General features: G+C 40.2%; 1 protein-coding gene across 1 annotated transcript in view; it reads left to right on the top strand.

Moving 5' to 3' along the window:
• The first annotated feature begins 3090 nt into the window (after window positions 1-3090).
• The window catches only part of klhl29 (kelch like family member 29), a 350051-nt gene continuing 336453 nt past the window's right edge, over window positions 3091-16688 (top strand). Inside the window, exon 1 of the mRNA XM_079527067.1 lies at window positions 3091-3225. The gene's annotated coding sequence lies outside the window, so the exon portion shown is untranslated. The remainder of the gene's footprint in view (window positions 3226-16688) is intronic.

Genomic DNA, 16688 nt, shown 5'->3' with positions numbered 1-16688 from the left:
CTTGCAACAGTAAGTAAAAAATGGGATCCACACAATATTATATAAATATAATATAGTCAGACTCAGTATACATACACAGCACACATAAACACACTGTTCGCTCAAACGTCACTGTTGTCATTGTCACTTCATCAGAACCATCAGATGATGATTGAAATTCTTTATTAGTTATAAATAATCAGATGAAGCAACAAGAGAGAAAGATCCTAGATCTATGCATTTGATGTATTACATTGTGTTTACCTTGCTTACTGTAAATCTGCTCTGGATTAAGATAATGTCTGTTAAATAATACATTGTAAAAGTAAACCAGTAACTTTACCTTCTTTACTTTTATGTTTCAAACTAGATCACTGCGAATGGCAAAACTGACCACATGAAGTATAGAACACTTTCAACAGAGACTTGTCAACTTCCTAGCTTCCTTAAGAAACACAATTGGTTTGCCTTACTGCTTCAAATCAAATCAATGTTGGCACAGAGGCCAACCAACTGACAAATTCTTAGCAGTGGTCCATGACTATGACTCAGTTCCTTATCAGAAAGGTTGACTATTAAAGTAACATCTGCATACTTAAGCATTAAGCACATATGCCAACATCTATAATATGTCTGTCATTTTTATACAAGACGACAAATAAAAGCAGGGAATGCAGCTATGAGGAGACCCTGTGGAATATGAGTGTACTAGAATGAGAACTATTCCCCTGAACACTCTGTTCTCTGTTTCTCACAAAGGAACGTGAGGATGGGAGAAACAAATTATTCTAAAGCTGTCATGTTTTGCAGCAATACAGGATCATTTTGATAATTATGTGAGCACAGTGGCTCATTATTCCTTATTTTTATTTCAGTTTTATCAAGGGTGCCATTAAACACACTGCTGTAGATGTAAAGCTGCAATCTGTAATCTTTAAATTCCTATCCGGGAACTGTGCCTTTACCAATGCCTCCATTGGTAAAGTAACAGGACTTTGGTCTATGTGGAATCTGGAATCTGGGGCCTGTTGACAAAGCAGGCTTGGGGTATATTCCCGAAAACTGGCTAAAAATGTCTTGAACTTAAACTTGTAATTTCACTGGATTGTGCCCGAATCCCGATGCTGCAAATTCTGGATCTTTAATGACTGATTTCTATTTGGAGGATCAGGATTGATCAATCTGGGTGAAGCCCAAACAATGCACCTTCATGGTGAATTTAGCAGATCTACCAGTACGCATATAGGGTTTAAAATCTCTTGTATCGAATTGTAGAGGGCAGGTGCATTATAACCCCTTATGAAACTGGTGATTACTTTCTTGTTGTTGTGTAATACATTGAGTAATTTTGGAACTTTCCCAATGGCAATCAATGGTTTATTATATTACTACGGGCGATAGTAATAGTATAGACAGGACATCCGGACCTATATGGGGTTGGCCGTAGTCTACGGCCAAGGCTAAAAGGGCCCTAATGGACGGCCGGGGGCCCTGTTACGGCCATATGCTTAGTGGCCCGGCCCACGTATTTGAGCCATTGCCCATTAACCAACCCTTTAGTAAATTGTTTATGGGCCTCGAAGCCCAGGTCCCCTGGTAACTAATGGGCTATGGCCACTGGCCGTATTGGTCAGGTCCATATTCTGTCCGCAGGCCCTTAAATCATATTTCGGGAATGCTAATAAGATTCAATGCTAATGTTGTACACATTAAGGAATGTGGACAAACTTGACTGTATACTCTATTAACTCATTGAAACAGGCATAATTTAGTCTCCTGTACTGACCACCTACATTGCACATGCAGAATTGTGTTTCTTCTTTTCTTTTCAAAATCTTTTTATTCAGGTTTTTGTAACAGTGGCCCAGGGGCAAGTATTAAACAGACACCCTCCCCCCACCCACAATCCCAGTAGTCGGAAAAACAGTCTGGAGGAAATAAAATAAATATATCTATATACACATACACAAAAATACATGCATACATAATTACAAAAAATAAAAATATAATAAAAAGCATATTTTTCATAGCAGAGCAGATTTTGTTTCTGTTGTGGTTTGGCGTTGGCCGAGGCATAGGCACGGCACACTATGCAGTTTGTGTGTTGTGGTAGAATGTCATAAACGGGCCCCAGGTCTTGTAAAACCTTTTCTCAGAGCCGGCAATTGAAAGAATTGTGTTTCTTGGCTGCTCACAAAGACACAGGAGGACAAGAAAAGATAAATGAGTGCCATTTTTACAGTGTGATTTAAAAACTAGGCAGTGGGTAACCTCAGGGTTCACTCCTGAACAATGCACAATGTGATGTGACCGACCTGCTCAGACAGGCACATCCACATTGGAACTGTCAGAGCAGCTTTCGTAGGAGGTGGTGCTGAGTGGATAAAACTGTAGACCACACCACACACACATTTTCCTCCCCAGACTAGTGTCTGTTGAGTCACCTTGATTAAAGGTAAAGTGCTGCAGCTCTCCAAACGACTTTTAGACATTCGTAAGGGCTTTAAGTAGCTGGCATGGATTATTTTTGAATTATTACAATAATTTCATACTAATATAATGGTTATCTATTTTAATGGATAACTAGTGGATATTGTTAAAAAACAGAAAATGTATTTAAATCTCTAGGAAAAAATCTTTAATTGCCACTCAATATCTAAATCGGCACATCCACATGGTGCTGTCAAGTGATGAGCTGAGAATGGAGAACGCAAAAACCTTGCAGTAGAAGGAAGATCGCATAAGCAACAATGGTCTTTAATTCTTCTGCCAGTGTGAACATTATGCTTATGCATTTGCACGCACTGGCAAGTGAGAGGCGCTGTAGGGCTTGTATGGAAGGAGGGGAAAAAAGTGAAAGGGGAGGAGCGCTATCGGGGAGAGAGTAAAGTAGCCACACGGTGTTGCCAGTACGTCCGACCAAAGAAGCATTCGCTTGCATCTCGGAGGAGACGCAGATAAAGACGCTCTCTGACTGCTGCCTGCACCCCCTTCTCCAACCTCCAGGTCCCGGACGCTCCGCCGACAGCAGGTGACGCACTGAGCCGAGCAAAGACCTGACTGACACTTCCCAACAAGCTGACACCCTGCCTGCCCGCGCCGTCAGAAAATGTTCTGCGTTTTGCTGTAAAATGCAACGGTCTGGTTTGTGGTAGGAGAAACAACACAGCGTTCGTGCATAAACGCGGCCGCACAGAAACAAGGACACGCGCCTTGGGGACAGACAAGACAGCAGCGACTCGGGAGGTAAGAGGACGGTTAGTAGTAGTAGTAGTAGTATTAGTAGTAGTATTAGTAGTAGTAGTAGTAGAGGGTAGACCTAGTTGACTTTTTGGTGTAGGTGTATTCATTTCTGACGTGACGCGTGTTGTGTCGTAGGGAGTTTATAGCATACGCACCTGTCCTACCGTGAACAGCGTGAATGAATGAATGAATGCGAGGATGTTCACATCAGTACCACGCACGCAGCCGCCCCTCAGTTGAGGACCACAGTTTTTACCCAATGATGTGTGTGTGAGGGAACCTCACGTTGTGCGCAAGCGCTCCCCACTTCCCGCATGTGCCTCCCCAGTGCATGGTGCCGTGGTGGTTGGTGTTATTAGAAACTAAACATGTGTAGGTTTACGGGAATAATTACTTAGCCCATTAGCTGTCTGAAATAGAGTTGGTGATTAATGTCTCACCATCTGTATGGATCATGATACGTGCTTATAGGCTATACTATATTATTATATTGTGTACAATCCTTGACTGTTCTTGGTTGGTTGTATAGGTAACTGTCACTGTCTCAAATAAGTCTGTTATAGATGTCCAAACAATAACATTACATTAGGCTACTCATCACACAGGTCCCATGTGCTGTCACAGTGGTATGTATGGCCCCCTTATATTCTGAGATTTACAGCTGTGTGGTTCACATTCACAATATTTCCCCTTAGAAGGAGCTGTGAAACCATGCAAGCCTATTCTTTAACCCTGAATTCACATTGTCAAGATGCTGGAAGTCACAGATCTTTCTGAACTAGCAAAATATAGGCAAAATTGCTTGGAAAAGTGAAAATGTTTGGCGCTATAGTGACCACAAAACAACGGCATTGAAAAACCATCCTATTCTCAATAATAATTATATCATGTTGAATTTGATATTTGCATTATGTTTTATCACAGCGTCAGTCCTCCCTGGTGTTGATGAGCCCTAAGCAGAAAGTGGTTCCATTTACACAGTGTTTTCTTTTTTATAGTTTTAGCCTAGTCACACGTATGGGTCAGGAGCAGTTAAACTCTTCCATTGATGGCGCTGGTAAACCTATCGGGGCTATCGTGAGTCAAGGCCGGGATTAAGGGCTTTATTCCCTGTTGTCCCCGAGCAGGCAGAGAAATCTGCACTTGATGAGGTGAGACAATGCATTTGCTTTAGAGCTGGGATCATTTAGCAGGGTCCGACTCTCATCACCTCATCCTTTTGACTCTGCATATTTTGGAATAACGTGTGTGTCAACATGTTTTTTTGCAGCATCAGCAATAACATGAACTGTGTGTGTGTGTGTGTGTGTGTGTGTGTGTGTGTGTGTGTGTGTGTGTGTGTGTGTGTGTGTGTGTGTGTGTGTGTGTGTGTGTGTGTGTGTGTGTGTGTGTGTGTGTGTGTGTGTGTGTGTGTGTGTGTGCAGTTTTGGGACCTATATATTTTTTATAAACGCCGGTGCTGTAGTAGGACTGTTTTTGAAAAGACGTCGGGCCAAGATGCCTTAGGTTAACTTCCTCTTGTATATCCAGGCCCCTATAAATCAGCCACACAGTGTGTGAGATCTCCAATATAGGTTTTGAAGACTTAGGCTCGTAATTTGTCTGTGTTGTTACCATATTTTAAGTGAATGAGATTTATTCAATCAGGGATATCCAGTATCATTCATCTGTTACAGTGGACTTGGCTTTAGTAGGTCATTTAGTACTACCCCCGTATTTACATGTAATAACAATACAGTATACCTACTGTGCAGTAGCATGGGGGACTTGTTATTGTTAATATGGTCCGCAGCACACAATGATCGCTCGATTCGCTCTGGTGTGTTTTCCGTGTTACTTGTTAACGCTACTGCATTTTCCCAGAACCTAGAATAGAATAATGTTTGGACAATGGGGGGAGACAAATCAAAGTTTAGTATAGCCTAATATCACAAAGCATGTCCAGGATGATGTATCATTAGCAAAATACACAATCATGCACTAAAGCTAAATAAACTACATAGATAAACATATTTAGTTTAAAAAAAATATATATATATACAAAATAAATGAATAAAAAAATTGAAAAATCACGGCCCCCTCGCACATTATAAGGACTATATCAGTCACTGGAACCAAAGATCGATGTTTTCAATGAATCTATCATGGTTAAAATTGAGTTTGAAGTTACAAACATGTTTGGAAGTGAAATATCCCTTTAAAGCAGATTAAATAAGGTCCAATGCTGATGCAAATAGATGTGGGTTTGGTTTACTTTTGAATCAGAGCCGAGCCAGTATCTCAAATTGATTTATTAATTTTTTGATAGAGACAGTCAGGAGAGATTAGCATTTTGTGATCGTGAGCCCTAGCAGGTGGCTTATACCAGTAGTATAAGCAGACCTTCATCTGAAAATAATTTGTGCCAGGAATCCCCATACTAGATTTGTGTAAATCTTTTGAGGGGCCTGCAGCCTCCTATATCCTTTTAGTGCATGTTCACAAACTTTGTCCTACACAAACATTAAATTCCCATTGACAAAGAATGGAGCATTTTACGTCATAGTGTCTGAGCAAATATGCATAGTGTCTATTTTTGTCCTACACAAACATGAATTTCCCATTGACAATGAATGGAGAATTTTACGTCATTGTGTTTGAGCAAATAGACAGATTATCTATTTTTGTCCTACATTCCCATTGACAATGAATGGAGAATTCTACGTCATACTACGTCATAGTGTCTGAGCAAATTGGCATAGTGTCTATTTTACGTCATGATGATGTATGATGATATGGGCGCCACTCACTTCACATGGGTGTGATTTTTTCCCAAGATAGTTTGAAAATAGCAGATCTACAAGCTCACAACATCTCAGCATCGCAAAGATTGTCTATTTAGTAGCCGATTAATGTGATTAAACAGATGTGTTTATGTATAGGAGTTGAGTAAGGGTGATAAGCAGGAATGTGCAAGAGGGGAGACCAGAGAAACGATACGACACACTGTACTTCACTGTGTGAAGCCGTGATCCACCTTCTTTGTCGATGCTGATGAGAAATATGCGCTACTAGGGTGTAAAGCAGTCTAGATGCCAGGCTTCCTCCATACATGGTCCTAGAAATTGAGGCAACGTACCTTGAGCAGCGTGAGATAAACATAACGGTGGATAGGCTTTATATGGGCCAGGGTAGATTTATGTGTGTCAGTTCTTGTGTGTTTTGTATTGTGGAATATCTCTTGCTCGTCAATGTTAGCATGGTCATTGTTCTTATCTCTTATCTCTCGCAAATCTCTCTTTTTATTGTAACCATTATATTATATGCACCAAATGGCGATGTTTCTGAAACAAACAAAAAACAATTCCAGTTACTTATTGTAATGATAAAAGAGCTTTCACTTTTCACGGTTGTATTGTCTATACAGTCCATGCTGTAGGCATTCGGAGGCAAACAAACGTGATGAGCTTCTAGATTCAATTTGTTTAGTTCTGCTGTTTGGTGGATTTTGTTTTACTCCTCCCGTAAGGATCTTTAGTATTGTTCCAATATAAAATATGCAGAAAAACAAAAAATAAATTAAAGTAATATAGCAATATAATATGCAATATAATATATTACTCTTAATACAAAATATAAGTAATATAAATTATTACTTTTTAAAGAAGTAATACATAGTAAGTAACATATTACTCTCCTAAGTAATATTGCCCAGCACTGTTGAGACACAGAATAATGGGCCGTAGGACTAATGTGGGCAGCCCCAGAAATTAAGAGATGAGATTACGCAGAAAAAAGTTCACATACTATATAAACGCGTGATTATGAATCCCACCAACGTTCTGGGATAGACCCGCCTGCCGCCTTACCGTGTGTCTGATTGGCTCCCGGGCAGGCATAGTTTTACTGAGGTTAGGGTTAGGGTTAAGGTTAGGTTTAGGTATAGTTTTACTGAGAATTAGGGTTAGGTTTAGTTTTACTGAGGTTAGGTTTAGGATTGGATGCAAAAACGAGAAGTTAAGAACTGTCAATCACAGCGACTACTGGCCAATCACAGCAGGGCTTTCCTTGAACTGTGGTTGGTTCCATAATAACGTAATATAAACGCATAATAAATTGGAGATTGGTTTGGTACCATATCGGTTTAAACATAGGCTGTGATATGACAAAAAGAATGGGGGAAAATCTACTTGACAAAAAAAGTTCTCTCCACAAAGAGAATTCTCCCTACAATAATGGAACAACATTGAAAGGAACAACAGCAACAGGTGAAAGTGACAAAACAACAGCAAAACAGAGTAATGATCAGCTTGCTTCAACTTATTTTTTTAGACGCGTAATGGGGAGAAATCAAAATAATTGTTAAATATTCAAAATAATTCTCAAGGTGTTATGTAATTATTAAAATGTACATTATTAATCATGATTAATCTGTCATGATGTCATGATAATCATGATTAATCTGTATTAATCATGCATTAATCATGCATTTTACATTTCCGTTTCAGTTTTTATTATAGATCATTCTGGTCTCAGTCATTTTTAATGAGAGAGAGAGGGAGAGTGAGAGAGAGAGGGAGAGAGAGAGGGGGAGGGAGATTCATTCACATTATAACTTGTCAGCAGAATTGCATTGCTGGGGAATAGCTTGGGTGCTGGACAAGTTTATGTCCTGTCAGCTACTGATATTCACAAACACTCCAACAAGGAAATCAACCCATTTAGAATGTTTATCTAGTATGAAAAGGTCTATAACCATGTCACATTTTGCTACAGTATATGGTTAGTGCTGTGGAATGTTTCTGGATCTGGAAACATCTCAATAAAATATGAGTGATTTGTGTGTGCCATGGCCAGCCTAAAATAACAAAGAACTGTGAAATAACCGTTGTTGGCATCTGTTTTGATGAATTGATTTGAACCATTTGCCCCTTCCGGGTCAATCCTCCCTCACCATACCCGTGAACTTGACACTTAAATAAACAACAGCGCCACCCCAAGGTTACATGAATGCGCTTGGCCTTGGTACTCATTTGGCCCTTACAGTTCTTATTAACCCTAAGTTTAATCACAACCAAAGGAATGTTAAGAACATCGTCTGTCCTAGAAGCTACATTATTCTGCCTTGGATACAGTAAATGAACTTGGATCAACAGCAACCATATTTTATGTTGCATCACTGTTAATTTGATGTTAATTGTGACCAATTGGCTATATAGTTGTTAGAGAATCAAACAATATATTCTAGACTAGGATGTGCCCACACTATTGCCAGTAGGGGTATGGAAATCAGCCAATGATTTATGTACCCCCATGTTTTTAGTATGCAATCAAAACATAGCTTCTAACCTTGCTAGTTATTGTGTTTTCTAGAAAGTGGTATCAGAAATAATTGTGTGTGTGTGTGTGTGTGTGTGTGTGTGTGTGTGTGTGTGTGTGTGTGTGTGTGTGTGTGTGTGTGTGTGTGTGTGTGTGTGTGTGTGTGTGTGTGTGTGTGTGTGTGTGTGTGTGTGTGTGTGTGTGTGTGTGTGTGTGTGGCGTTGCAACTTGGCCTGTGTACCAATTTGTGTGATGTTTGGACGAAATCTGTAGGTGTACTGTCCAAAAAATTGTTTTGCACAAAGCGGCCTCCTGGTGGTGCTATAAGAGGTATGGCTGCGATCAAGCCAACGAGATTAGCTGTCCACAGACGGACACACGGACGGACACACACACACACACACGGACGGACGGACGGACGGACGGACGTAGTGCAAAAAATACTCTCTCCCCCTTCGGCCTGGTGGAGACAATAAATTGTTTTAGCGGTAGCCAATCCCATATACATTAAGTTGGGGGCATGGTTTTTCAAGCCGTGCATGTGTATTGGCATGCTTATAGATGTATTATTTTGCTATTAACTATTTCAATAAGATTATTAATTATTTGTGCCTTTCGTAGACAATGACTCCATCCAAAGTCAAAATGGGTTATAGTTTTCATCTAGAGTTGAATCAAGCTAGTTTTTAGTCATGTGAAGAACTATCTGTCATTAATCAGAGAGTGTGTCAGTGAGTACGCTTGACCACATTTATCTCTATCAAACAGCAATCACACAGCTAATTGTGTGCATTAATAGATGACTGTGTTTTGGAGAGTATGTACTATTTATATGAGAGAGATCCCCAAGCGTTATCACATTTACCCTGAAATAAATCTGGACTTGAGTTGTGTGCGTCCTGGTACTGGGTTGAAATTCTCTGGAAGAAAGGAAGAAATGACCGGGGAAAAGAAGTTGTTACCATTACGGCCTTTTGTTTTGTTAGCACTCCTCCAGCATGGCTCCATTTCCTGCAGAGACCAATTAGAGAGAGAACCGCAACCACCTCCTGGCCTGCAGTGGCTGCAAAAGCATAGTCTGTCAAGAAATTGCCTGAGCCCAAATGTAATCTTTACTATCAATAGTGTATTTTGAAATTGTATTTCCTGAGCCAAGTATAGCCTGGACACCAGACGAATCTGCCACAGGAACGAAATAAATAAAAATCTCTGGGGAGATTGAGTTGTGGGTGACCAATCAGAGCCTGCTATTTAAAGTCAGACTTTGGAATCTGTTTGTAACCCAAACCCGCCCCTTGGAAATAAATCTTCCTCACAGATGTTCTAAACTAATATCTACACAGTGATATTAGTCTGGCCATGCCAGGCTAGGCAATTTGCAGTGTTATTGTGAAGGTGTCTGGAAGTATAAGGCTACATCCTCCCCAATTCGTTTGACCTCCTATTTATAAATGGTGGCTGCCAGTGTGAAACATGTGAAAAGAATAATCTGAAATTAACCTCTAATAACAAAAGCTGTCGATGCCATTTTGTAAAGACAATTCAGTTGGTTCCATCCATGGTTCAAAGGTGCAGTTTGTTTTTTGTTTTTAGCTAAAATAGAGTCAACCCTCCCATCCCCTCCCCACTTTTCACTGCTTCCTCTCTGCCCTTCCCTTATTGAGTTGCGGCTGTGGTGGTGATATCTTTGGATTAATAATGCTGCTGCTGAATATTTAGCATCGGAGGCTATTACAAAGGGTAATATACTTGCTAATGTAGATGGGGCAAAAGGCCATGGGCGAAAGCCATGGCTCCCAAGCTCTTTAGAGATCAGTGAACTATGAAAAGTAGACTTTTCAGTCGTGGTCTTGATCACAAACGCTGCAGGCGTCGTGACGTTGGTCATATCATATCACTAAAAGCCTGCAGTTCCACTGTTCAGAGACCAGAGATGGTCTCTGGACACAGAGAGCCCTTATCACCAGTTTTCAAACGTTGGTTGGTGCAGTTTCAAAAAGGCCTTTGAATTTATGAAATTTAAATGAATTATCAATAATTAAAATGGCATATTATTCGATCAAGGGCTCAAATGAATATAAATATATTTTTGAAAATGTGTCTGCTAGGCGTGTGTCATTTCATTTAATTGTTAATGGTTGTGTAACTGTGTAATTAAACTGTAATTACTAAATTATGTTTAAAAGTCCTATTTAGATTATTCATTGGTTCCACAATTAATGTATTTGACTGTCTATTGTGTTGACTCATTTTCATAAAACCCATGTTCTCCAATATTCTAGGGTCATTTTCATTTAGCTTATATCAAATATATGACTGAATTTTAAAGACATAAATACATGTATACGTGTATTGTATGCATGATTTACTGCACATCATTTATGCTAATATTCATCTGAATCTGCAAATGTTTGTACATAAAAGGAATTTGACTTGTGTGCTTCCTGAATGTGTGAATGTAGAGACATTCATACATTCCAACAAAGTAAGAAATAAAGAAATGTAGCTAAATGTAGAAGTAGAGAAGAGAAGTCTGTATAGGAGGGCTGGTTCCTAATGCGTTTGATTAACTATGAATTCCACTTTCTGTCTGACTATACTGACTTCACATAACAGTTTTTTGATATAGACTATTGTCTAGACCCCAGAGTCGATATCAAAGAGCCTAGAGGAAAGCCTGTCTTATTCACTGGATCAGAGAAAACAAACAATCCGACCAAATGCCTGCTTGATCACAAATTGCTAAAACACACACGGATCCATCTATATTATCCACTCTGGTTGTTTTGCACGTTTACCATTGTGGTAATAATATTTTCCTTTAAGTCCATAGTTTGCTGCTACGTTTCCTCTTCCAAGAAGCAGAGCCAATGCTACCCTGGCCTGGCCCACAATATGCTGCTACTCATTAGGCATTTAGGTAATGAGCTTGCACCAGAAGCCAGGGCCAGGAGCCACACTTACCAGCACCAAGTACCCAATTCCAAATGTATATTTATTTATTTAGCTTCAACCCACTGCCATTTCATCTGCTGTTTGGTTTCATGCTGAAAACAATGACAACCTATCTTGCCTATTTGATAGGGGAAAATATAAGCCATTGCGATATATTTCCAACAACTATGCAAAAGGCTCAGGTGCACTTGTCATGTTCGGGGGACACGGGTGAGGCTTTGGTTTGGGACGAGAGCCCCTAGAAGGCCTCATCTCCAGGCCCCTGCTGCGGGGTGAGTGTCTCCACAGGGGGCAGGGTAAGCCCGTTAGGCCCCACATGATGACATTGCAGATTGGTGTTTGTGTGGGATAGAGGTTAGCTGGGGTTATCATGGAACATCTCTCCTACCTCCCGACTCCTTACTTACTCCTTCCCACATTTGTGCCATATTTTTGTTTATGCAGACTCCCATAAAGCCCGGCTACTGTTGTAATTCTGCCCTGAAAGTATTTGACAGCCATAGCTCCCCTGGCATCTCCTTTATAGACCACAGTCACTTTAATAAGGTGTGTTTTATTAGCTTATCTCCAGTTTGGAATAAACATCATACATAATGAAATATAAAATCTATTCTAGGTACGTTGAGACTTGCTGGCCCTTAGGAGCGTAGGGTTTGCGTTATGTAATTTATTTGAAATTGAATAAATGAATCTGTCTGGAAGAGAGGAGACGAGGGGCTTAAAGATGGGGACTCTGCAAAGAGTGTCATGCTCTCATGCCAGCTACAGTTGGGTGCCACCGATATTGTCCCTTATCATTTGACCCATTTAGGCCTGACCTCAAAATTTAAAAGAATCCTTCTAAATCCTCCAGTTTTCTGAAATAAATATTTTCACGATTTTTCAAAAATAGCAGACCTACAAGCTCGTAGCGCGCCACTCGGTGGCGCGCTATGAGCTTGTAGATTTGCTATTTTTCAATAGCTAAATTATAACATAATGTTTAAAACACCAAAAGGGGTTCCCGCCCAAAATGGGTTAACTGTCCTTTTGCGCAGATCACGCAAACCTCAGCAAAAAGAAAAGGACAATATCGATGGCCTCCAACTGTACCAGCTAGGCAGACAAGACCATAGATCAGGGGTTCTCAACGTTTTTGGCTGGCGACCCCCGGAAATGCTTTGGCCATGTCTCGCGACCCCCGCCCCGCCCCCCTCCCGACCCCAATACAAATTGACCCCTACAATAACCTTACAATAACCTCATAAATAGATACTGAAACCAGATATAATCATTAAGGAAAATGTATGCAAAACTCTTAATTTCCATTTCCCAGCCATTCAGTTGCAAAAAAAGCAAAAACGTTTAAAAAATAATAATAATATGGGAACCCCCCAAAATAATTTAGTAACCCCCCAAGGGGTCGCGACCACCAGGTTGAGAACCCCTGCCATACATCACTGAAAGAACGTGGCAAAAATAAATTTGATGGGCACTAAATGAGTTCATGCTAGCTCATAAAATAGCAAAGTGTGTTTCAATGCTTGTAAAGCAGATGGCTGCTGCTGTGTGCAGCTGTGTTCTGATCACTGGCTTTTGTTTTGACGTAATTCAGGAGAAGACAAAGCATACAAAGTACAATATGTGTCTAACTATAATGTGTGCATGTCTATCATATCTGATCAGTCAAGTCTCCTGGGCAATATACCTAGATATATATAGAGAGAGAACCTGACAGTCAGCAAACATTAGCCAGAATGGATGTGTTTTAAAACATCGAAGAATAACGTTTGCTTGCGTCTAATGATGGAAGATCATTACTCTTCTACTGTAACATAGTTTTCTTTACTGAGACTGCTCGCTCTGCAACTGTGATGCTATAAATCATGATTCTCTATCGATAAATGAATATGTAAATAGACCACAGTTAATGGAAGTATACATAACACTGACTTGCCGCCATGTCTGATTTGCATACTCCCAACAGTGGAAGTTGAAAGGTGGCTCTTGAGTTAAGAGGATACATAAATCATGTATTCGCGTCTGGTGTGATGTGAATCTGTAATTGTGTCCTACTCACAACCTGTTTGCATTAGCCGTTAAGACATGTATTTTTCCAGGGCCTGGAATGTCATAGAAAGTATTGGGTAACACCATAATGCATGTACTAGAATTCTGATTAATTTCATCATGGCAGTAGACTACCAATGCTCTGTGTATATAGTATAAGTAGGCTACCCAGATCAGAGTCATTAGTCTATTTCTTAAATTAATGTATTGCATCTGAAAGTAATTGGCTGATAAAGGAAAAGAGGCTGTTTATTTACCGCTTGCTGGAGTGCACTTTTGCCTCTCTGTGTTCCAGTCTCCACTCTCCGTGTTGTTTTGCCGATGCTATTGATACACAGAGAAGCAGTGTGTTCATGAAAAATTGAACGGTGCCACATTCATTTAAATATGTTGCGCCGGCAGGCTGCACAAATACGCATATGAAAATGGGACAAGTGTCTATTGATATTAGTTGCAGTGGGCCGGGAGAGAAATGAAGTAGCATTTACAGCGACATTGCTCATACTACAGTCTCTGTTCAAGTGGAACCGTGATTACTTAACTTTGCTTTACAATCCCCAATTCATTCGTGTGGACTTGAAAGCTGGGCAATTATTGCCTCTATCCTCGGCCAAGGAAATGAACAGTGAAAGTCCTGGAGAAACAAACTCCTGTGTGGAAAGACATAAAGAACAGTGTTTCTAACTTTCTTTATAAACTTGCTGTATATGCTAATGCTACTGTTAGGTTGTCCCAGGTATTCAAAGGCAGAGAATTTCTGCTAATAAAACCGACCATTAGGTTTGCAGGCGCCAGCCAAAGATGCCATCGTAAAGCTATATTTTGTCATTTCTGGTTGCCTGCAGATGTTTGGTGTGTGATTGTATAGCTTTTCTTGAGGAGACATTTATATTTCTCAATATTAGATAGACCTTTTCTGATCCCATCTCGGAACATGAATTTGTTGGCCTTTGAAAATTGTCTAGCCTTTTGGATGTTAGTCGAAAAATCTTTGAATGGTGCTACAGCTGGTCAGATGTTTGAATGGTGCTACAGCTGGTCAGATGTTTGAATGGTGCTACAGCTGGTCAGATGTTTGACATGCTGCCTGACAATAAGGCTGCTCACAATTTCCCGGCAGTTTTCAAGAGTTCTCAGTTGTCACTTTTCCTAGACACTTTTCCTAGACACATAAATCTTCCAAGTCATGTGTTTGAATTTTGAGACTGTATAGGCTCTGTCAAATGAATGGTCCATTTGAAAATAGCCTGACTGGCGTTTTGCCTTTTCAGGATGGAGCCGGTGAGAGGCAAGCCAAGTTTGATTATTAATGGCGGGTCTCTATCTTGCAAGCCCCTAATTGGTCTCTGCTGATTGCCAAGCATTTTTATTGAGAAATGACATTAAAATTGATGTATTATGCTTCCAAGTCTGGTTCACAGTTAGATGGCTACTTCAATCAATTGATAATTACAGAGATGATTTATTGCTGGAGATCTTTTTGACAACTTTACAATAATTGGCCCTTTTTTTCTCTCTTCGCGGACTGACTGACAGAGATGTGCCTTCTCGAGGAAAAGTTAGTGCTGCACCGTGAAGTACCCATAAAATTAATAAACAAGAAACATGGCCACACAGTTCCACTGTTTAATGATCTCTTGTAATATGATAGGCTCTACTCTACTGTATCTGGTTTGTTAGATTACACAGAACATATTAATTATTGAGGCAGTTTCTCATTATAAATGTCATCTGCAGGTGACTTTTGACACAAAGTGTGTGTTGTGCATTATGCATATGCAAATGAGTGCTTAAGAGGGAGAAGACACACGGTGGAAATCTATAGGGAGAAGCCAATGAGGTAGTTAATGAATTTGCATTGTGTGGAAGTAATGGAAAAAAACAGCTCTAATTTCATGGCATAGTAAACATTTCTCCTGTGGGGATTTCATGTCATTTCCTAGTAAAGACAACAGAAGTAGTGACTAAAGGAGATAAATAAAAATACTCTTACTGTCGATACACCTGTGCGTGCGTGCGTGCGTGCGTGCGTGCGTGCGTGCGTGCGTGCGTGCGTGCGTGCGTGCGTGCGTGCGTGCGTGCGTGCGTGCGTGCAGTATGCTTACGCATACACATGCCTGTGAGCGGCTGTATTTAATTAGCCCCTTAAAAAAGGTCTGCCAACCTAGCTGTTTCCATTCCTCGACAATTATCATAATGGAAATCGGACCTTTTTTTCTGGACTCAAACGTGTCTTAATTTTCCAAATTTCAGCTTAAAACTACCAACTCCTTTCCAGGACATTCATGTTTTACAGACCATTAAGCTCAATGTGATGCGTGTCAAATGGAGCTGGAGTCAGCACTGCACAATGTGAGGAATCGGCATTAAATAGCATAGTTTTTGGTTTGAAAAGGTTTCCCTGTCTTCTCTGCCTGAAGCGTAGCGCTCCCTTCCTCCCGTCTGTTTATGGCTTTACGCTGTTGCTGTTTTATTTTTAAGGAGAGCGGGTAGCATGCCATTCTCAAGAATTGTAGAGTTTTTCTTTTGGCAGTTTTTGACAGTATACTCTGACAGGAAAAATAAGGAAACTAAGAAATCTAACAGCACAGCATGCCAGGACTTGAACCCATGTGATCATCACCTTGTATTCCCAGGGGTTAAATTGGGCCAGAGCTGAGCTCTGCCTCCTTAAATTGCAGCCAATCCTACTGGAGCTCAACTCCTGCTCCTACTCATTCAGTACAGCATTGTTTGTATTTTTATATTCTCACAATAGAAAATGCTCATACATATTAAGTAGTAATGATTAAAACTAGGTGGTTGTGAAAATAATACTTATTTATTTTCCTTATGATTTTTTGTAAATTATTATTACTACATTGAAAATGTAGTAATAATATGTGAAAATGGGCGATATACAAGCTCAAAGCTTGTGAACTTGTAGACTTGCTATTATTGCTATACTGGAGTGGTGCCCATTGGGCACTGGCCTACTTGGAACGATGCAAGTTGGAAATGAATGCCCCACCCAGTTTGTCTGTCTCTTTTATGACCATTATATGGAGTTCTTTGTCAGGCATGCCCAAATATGGAGTCTATGCAGATGTCAGAACCCTATTGTGATGTCATTGTGATGTCAGAACAGGCCAGCTCCATATATGGAGATCTGTCCAAACCCTGGC

Source organism: Electrona antarctica, assembly GCF_951216825.1.
Source record: "Electrona antarctica genome assembly, chromosome: 17".
NCBI lineage: Eukaryota > Metazoa > Chordata > Actinopteri > Myctophiformes > Myctophidae > Electrona > Electrona antarctica.
This window is presented reverse-complemented; position numbering and strand designations above follow the sequence as displayed.